The sequence below is a fragment of the Schistocerca americana genome, chromosome X (genome assembly GCF_021461395.2).
Source record: "Schistocerca americana isolate TAMUIC-IGC-003095 chromosome X, iqSchAmer2.1, whole genome shotgun sequence".
In the NCBI taxonomy this organism is placed as follows: domain Eukaryota; kingdom Metazoa; phylum Arthropoda; class Insecta; order Orthoptera; family Acrididae; genus Schistocerca; species Schistocerca americana.
In genome coordinates this window covers 844,532,256-844,540,494 of record NC_060130.1, presented here as the reverse complement: position 1 = coordinate 844,540,494, position 8,239 = coordinate 844,532,256, and positions in this window count along the sequence as shown.

The following is an 8,239-nucleotide window of genomic DNA, read 5'->3' as shown; positions in this document are numbered from 1 at the left end:
GTGTGAAGTACTGTCAGTCGCTAAAAAAACGGTGCAGAGCTCCCTCACCATTTAACACGGTTTAAAGCACCCTGCCATGAAGCAGCACTCCAATGTGACATCGGTACATAGCACTCTCTGCCACAAAGCATCAGTAGTCTGGAACGTTTCCAGCCATAATTACGAAGCACCTTCCATAAGACAACATTGGTGTAAAGCACTCTCTCTCATGCAACATTGGTACAAAGCACCCTCAACCACACAACATTAGTGTGAAGTACTGTCAGTCGCTAAAAAAACGGTGCAGAGCTCCCTCACCATTTAACACGGTTTAAAGCACCCTGCCATGAAGCAGCACTCCAATGTGACATCGGTACATAGCACTCTCTGCCACAAAGCATCAGTAGTCTGGAACGTTTCCAGCCATAATTACGAAGCACCTTCCATAAGACAACATTGGTGTAAAGCACTCTCTCTCATGCAACATTCGTACAAAGCACCCTCAACCACACAACATTAGTGTGAAGTACTGTCAGTCGCTAAAAAAACGGTGCAGAGCTCCCTCACCATTTAACACGGTTTAAAGCACCCTGCCATGAAGCAGCACTCCAATGTGACATCGGTACATAGCACTCTCTGCCACAAAGCATCAGTAGTCTGGAACGTTTCCAGCCATAATTACGAAGCACCTTCCATAAGACAACATTGGTGTAAAGCACTCTCTCTCATGCAACATTGGTACAAAGCACCCTCAACCACACAACATTAGTGTGAAGTACTGTCAGTCGCTAAAAAAACGGTGCAGAGCTCCCTCACCATTTAACACGGTTTAAAGCACCCTGCCATGAAGCAGCACTCCAATGTGACATCGGTACATAGCACTCTCTGCCACAAAGCATCAGTAGTCTGGAACGTTTCCAGCCATAATTACGAAGCACCTTCCATAAGACAACATTGGTGTAAAGCACTCTCTCTCATGCAACATTGGTACAAAGCACCCTCAACCACACAACATTAGTGTGAAGTACTGTCAGTCGCTAAAAAAACGGTGCAGAGCTCCCTCACCATTTAACACGGTTTAAAGCACCCTGCCATGAAGCAGCACTCCAATGTGACATCGGTACATAGCACTCTCTGCCACAAAGCATCAGTAGTCTGGAACGTTTCCAGCCATAATTACGAAGCACCTTCCATAAGACAACATTGGTGTAAAGCACTCTCTCTCATGCAACATTGGTACAAAGCACCCTCAACCACACAACATTAGTGTGAAGTACTGTCAGTCGCTAAAAAAACGGTGCAGAGCTCCCTCACCATTTAACACGGTTTAAAGCACCCTGCCATGAAGCAGCACTCCAATGTGACATCGGTACATAGCACTCTCTGCCACAAAGCATCAGTAGTCTGGAACGTTTCCAGCCATAATTACGAAGCACCTTCCATAAGACAACATTGGTGTAAAGCACTCTCTCTCATGCAACATTGGTACAAAGCACCCTCAACCACACAACATTAGTGTGAAGTACTGTCAGTCGCTAAAAAAACGGTGCAGAGCTCCCTCACCATTTAACACGGTTTAAAGCACCCTGCCATGAAGCAGCACTCCAATGTGACATCGGTACATAGCACTCTCTGCCACAAAGCATCAGTAGTCTGGAACGTTTCCAGCCATAATTACGAAGCACCTTCCATAAGACAACATTGGTGTAAAGCACTCTCTCTCATGCAACATTGGTACAAAGCACCCTCAACCACACAACATTAGTGTGAAGTACTGTCAGTCGCTAAAAAAACGGTGCAGAGCTCCCTCACCATTTAACACGGTTTAAAGCACCCTGCCATGAAGCAGCACTCCAATGTGACATCGGTACATAGCACTCTCTGCCACAAAGCATCAGTAGTCTGGAACGTTTCCAGCCATAATTACGAGGCACCTTCCATAAGACAACATTGGAGTAAAGCACTCTCTCTCATGCAACATTGGTACAAAGCACCCTCAACCACACAACATTAGTGTGAAGTACTGTCAGTCGCTAAAAAAACGGTGCAGAGCTCCCTCACCATTTAACACGGTTTAAAGCACCCTGCCATGAAGCAGCACTCCAATGTGACATCGGTACATAGCACTCTCTGCCACAAAGCATCAGTAGTCTGGAACGTTTCCAGCCATAATTACGAAGCACCTTCCATAAGACAACATTGGTGTAAAGCACTCTCTCTCATGCAACATTGGTACAAAGCACCCTCAACCACACAACATTAGTGTGAAGTACTGTCAGTCGCTAAAAAAACGGTGCAGAGCTCCCTCACCATTTAACACGGTTTAAAGCACCCTGCCATGAAGCAGCACTCCAATGTGACATCGGTACATAGCACTCTCTGCCACAAAGCATCAGTAGTCTGGAACGTTTCCAGCCATAATTACGAGGCACCTTCCATAAGACAACATTGGAGTAAAGCACTCTCTCTCATGCAACATTGGTACAAAGCACCCTCAACCACACAACATTAGTGTGAAGTACTGTCAGTCGCTAAAAAAACGGTGCAGAGCTCCCTCACCATTTAACACGGTTTAAAGCACCCTGCCATGAAGCAGCACTCCAATGTGACATCGGTACATAGCACTCTCTGCCACAAAGCATCAGTAGTCTGGAACGTTTCCAGCCATAATTACGAAGCACCTTCCATAAGACAACATTGGTGTAAAGCACTCTCTCTCATGCAACATTGGTACAAAGCACCCTCAACCACACAACATTAGTGTGAAGTACTGTCAGTCGCTAAAAAAACGGTGCAGAGCTCCCTCACCATTTAACACGGTTTAAAGCACCCTGCCATGAAGCAGCACTCCAATGTGACATCGGTACATAGCACTCTCTGCCACAAAGCATCAGTAGTCTGGAACGTTTCCAGCCATAATTACGAAGCACCTTCCATAAGACAACATTGGTGTAAAGCACTCTCTCTCATGCAACATTGGTACAAAGCACCCTCAACCACACAACATTAGTGTGAAGTACTGTCAGTCGCTAAAAAAAACGGTGCAGAGCTCCCTCACCATTTAACACGGTTTAAAGCACCCTGCCATGAAGCAGCACTCCAATGTGACATCGGTACATAGCACTCTCTGCCACAAAGCATCAGTAGTCTGGAACGTTTCCAGCCATAATTACGAAGCACCTTCCATAAGACAACATTGGTGTAAAGCACTCTCTCCCAAGCAACATTGGTACAAAGCACCCTCAACCACACAACATTAGTGTGAAGTACTGTCAGTCGCTAAAAAAACGGTGCAGAGCTCCCTCACCATTTAACACGGTTTAAAGCACCCTGCCATGAAGCAGCACTCCAATGTGACATCGGTACATAGCACTCTCTGCCACAAAGCATCAGTAGTCTGGAACGTTTCCAGCCATAATTACGAAGCACCTTCCATAAGACAACATTGGTGTAAAGCACTCTCTCTCATGCAACATTGGTACAAAGCACCCTCAACCACACAACATTAGTGTGAAGTACTGTCAGTCGCTAAAAAAACGGTGCAGAGCCCCCTCACCATTTAACACGGTTTAAAGCACCCTGCCATGAAGCAGCACTCCAATGTGACATCGGTACATAGCACTCTCTGCCACAAAGCATCAGTAGTCTGGAACGTTTCCAGCCATAATTACGAAGCACCTTCCATAAGACAACATTGGTGTAAAGCACTCTCTCTCATGCAACATTGGTACAAAGCACCCTCAACCACACAACATTAGTGTGAAGCACTGTCAGTCGCTAAAAAAACGGTGCAGAGCTCCCTCACCATTTAACACGGTTTAAAGCACCCTGCCATGAAGCAGCACTCCAATGTGACATCGGTACATAGCACTCTCTGCCACAAAGCATCAGTAGTCTGGAACGTTTCCAGCCATAATTACGAAGCACCTTCCATAAGACAACATTGGTGTAAAGCACTCTCTCTCATGCAACATTGGTACAAAGCACCCTCAACCACACAACATTAGTGTGAAGTACTGTCAGTCGCTAAAAAAACGGTGCAGAGCTCCCTCACCATTTAACACGGTTTAAAGCACCCTGCCATGAAGCAGCACTCCAATGTGACATCGGTACATAGCACTCTCTGCCACAAAGCATCAGTAGTCTGGAACGTTTCCAGCCATAATTACGAAGCACCTTCCATAAGACAACATTGGTGTAAAGCACTCTCTCTCATGCAACATTGGTACAAAGCACCCTCAACCACACAACATTAGTGTGAAGTACTGTCAGTCGCTAAAAAAACGGTGCAGAGCTCCCTCACCATTTAACACGGTTTAAAGCACCCTGCCATGAAGCAGCACTCCAATGTGACATCGGTACATAGCACTCTCTGCCACAAAGCATCAGTAGTCTGGAACGTTTCCAGCCATAATTACGAAGCACCTTCCATAAGACAACATTGGTGTAAAGCACTCTCTCTCATGCAACATTGGTACAAAGCACCCTCAACCACACAACATTAGTGTGAAGTACTGTCAGTCGCTAAAAAAACGGTGCAGAGCTCCCTCACCATTTAACACGGTTTAAAGCACCCTGCCATGAAGCAGCACTCCAATGTGACATCGGTACATAGCACTCTCTGCCACAAAGCATCAGTAGTCTGGAACGTTTCCAGCCATAATTACGAAGCACCTTCCATAAGACAACATTGGTGTAAAGCACTCTCTCTCATGCAACATTGGTACAAAGCACCCTCAACCACACAACATTAGTGTGAAGTACTGTCAGTCGCTAAAAAAGCGTTGCAGAGCTCCCTCACCATTTAACACGGTTTAAAGCACCCTGCCATGAAGCAGCACTCCAATGTGACATCGGTACATAGCACTCTCTGCCACAAAGCATCTGTAGTCTGCCACGCTTCCAGTCATAGTTACGAAGCACCTTCCGTAAGACAAGATTGATGCAAAGCACTCCATCGCATGCAACATTGGTACAAAGCACCCTCCACCACACAACATTAGTGTCAGTCGCTAAAAAATGGTGCAGAGCTCCCTCACCATTTAACACGGTTTAAAGCACCCTGACATGAAGAAGCACTCCAATGTGACATCGGTACATAGCACTCTCTGCCACAATGCATCAGTAGTCTGCAACGTTTCCAGCCATAGTTACGAAGCACCTTCCGTAAGACAACATTGATGTGAAGCACTCTCTCCCATGCAACATTGGTACAAAGCAGCCTCCACCACACAACATTAGTGTGAGCTACTGTCAGACGCTGAAAAACGGTGCAGAGCTCCCTCACCATTTAACACGGTTTAAAGCACCCTGCCATGAAGCAGCACTCCAATGTGACATCGGTACATAGCACTCTCTGCCACAAAGCATCAGTAGTCTGGAACGTTTCCAGCCATAATTACGAAGCACCTTCCATAAGACAACATTGGTGTAAAGCACTCTCTCTCATGCAACATTGGTACAAAGCACCCTCAACCACACAACATTAGTGTGAAGTACTGTCAGTCGCTAAAAAAGCGTTGCAGAGCTCCCTCACCATTTAACACGGTTTAAAGCACCCTGCCATGAAGCAGCACTCCAATGTGACATCGGTACATAGCACTCTCTGCCACAAAGCATCTGTAGTCTGCCACGCTTCCAGTCATAGTTACGAAGCACCTTCCGTAAGACAAGATTGATGCAAAGCACTCCATCGCATGCAACATTGGTACAAAGCACCCTCCACCACACAACATTAGTGTCAGTCGCTAAAAAATGGTGCAGAGCTCCCTCACCATTTAACACGGTTTAAAGCACCCTGACATGAAGAAGCACTCCAATGTGACATCGGTACATAGCACTCTCTGCCACAAAGCATCAGTAGTCTGGAACGTTTCCAGCCATAATTACGAAGCACCTTCCATAAGACAACATTGGTGTAAAGCACTCTCTCTCATGCAACATTGGTACAAAGCACCCTCAACCACACAACATTAGTGTGAAGTACTGTCAGTCGCTAAAAAAACGGTGCAGAGCTCCCTCACCATTTAACACGGTTTAAAGCACCCTGCCATGAAGCAGCACTCCAATGTGACATCGGTACATAGCACTCTCTGCCACAAAGCATCAGTAGTCTGGAACGTTTCCAGCCATAATTACGAAGCACCTTCCATAAGACAACATTGGTGTAAAGCACTCTCTCTCATGCAACATTGGTACAAAGCACCCTCAACCACACAACATTAGTGTGAAGTACTGTCAGTCGCTAAAATAACGGTGCAGAGCTCCCTCACCATTTAACACGGTTTAAAGCACCCTGCCATGAAGCAGCACTCCAATGTGACATCGGTACATAGCACTCTCTGCCACAAAGCATCAGTAGTCTGGAACGTTTCCAGCCATAATTACGAAGCACCTTCCATAAGACAACATTGGTGTAAAGCACTCTCTCTCATGCAACATTGGTACAAAGCACCCTCAACCACACAACATTAGTGTGAAGTACTGTCAGTCGCTAAAAAAGCGTTGCAGAGCTCCCTCACCATTTAACACGGTTTAAAGCACCCTGCCATGAAGCAGCACTCCAATGTGACATCGGTACATAGCACTCTCTGCCACAAAGCATCTGTAGTCTGCCACGCTTCCAGTCATAGTTACGAAGCACCTTCCGTAAGACAAGATTGATGCAAAGCACTCCATCGCATGCAACATTGGTACAAAGCACCCTCCACCACACAACATTAGTGTCAGTCGCTAAAAAATGGTGCAGAGCTCCCTCACCATTTAACACGGTTTAAAGCACCCTGACATGAAGAAGCACTCCAATGTGACATCGGTACATAGCACTCTCTGCCACAATGCATCAGTAGTCTGCAACGTTTCCAGCCATAGTTACGAAGCACCTTCCGTAAGACAACATTGATGTGAAGCACTCTCTCCCATGCAACATTGGTACAAAGCAGCCTCCACCACACAACATTAGTGTGAGCTACTGTCAGACGCTGAAAAACGGTGCAGAGCTCCCTCACCATTTAACACGGTTTAAAGCACCCTGCCATGAAGCAGCACTCCAATGTGACATCGGTACATAGCACTCTCAGCCACAAAGCATCAGTAGTCTGCAATGTTTCTGGCCACAGTTACGAAGCACCTTCCGTAAGACAAGATTGATGTAAAGCACTCTCTCCCATGCAACATTGGTACAAGGCACCCTCCACCACACAACATTTGTGTGAACTACTGTCAGTCGCTAAAAAACGGTGCAGAGCTTCCTCACCATTTAACACGGTGTTAAGCACCCTGCCATAAAGCAGCACTCCAATGTGACATCGGTACATAGCACTCTCTGCCACAAAGCATCAGTTGTCTGCAACGTTTCCAGCCATAGGTACGAAGCTCCTTCCGTAAGATAAGATTGATTTAAAGCACTCTCTCCTATGCAACATTGGTACAAGGCACCCTCCACCACACAACATTAGTGTGAGCTGCTATCAGTCGCTAAAAACGGTGCAGAGCTTCCTCACCATTTAACACGGTTTAGAGCACCCTGCCATGAAGCAGCACTCCAATGTGACATCGGTACATAGCACTCCCTGCCACAAAGCATCAGTAGTCTGCAATGATTCCAGCCATAGTTACGAAGCACCTTCCGTAAGACAACATTGGTGTAAAGCACTCTCTCCCATGCAGCATTGGTACAAAGCTTCCTCCACCACACAACATTAGTGTGAACTATTTTCAGTCGCAAAAAATTGGTGCTGAGCTCCCTATGCCATGTAACATGGTAAAAAGCCCCCTGCCATGAAGCAGCACTTCTATGTAACATCGGTACATAGCACTCTCTACCACTTTTTTAAAAAAACAGCCTTAAGCCTTTTTTGTATGTACTTCCGAGCTCTGGAAGAAACTTTTGTCACATTTACGTACGCTATTATTTGTTTTCTCTAGATACTGATGGCAGCAGTGTATTTAGACAGATAAGTAAAAACAAATCGTTCTCGAAACAAAAATTTATTTTTGCGTTTACTACAGATTTTAGAAATATTTATTCAGCCATTCGGTTACAATGCGGCAGCTGAGACGGCGCCTCCTGGAGAAGCTGCGGTCGCGCCTCCTGCGGCTGCGGCGGGCTTGTCTGGGTCTGCGGCGGCGTTGTACGCCGCTGCGACGGCGGTTTCTCCTGACACTCCGCAGCTCACGGTGGTCATCGCGCGTCGCTATCTTGTAACGGCAGCTGCGGACTATCAGCGTGCCGTCTTCCACGCCCCTCTTTAGCGTAAGT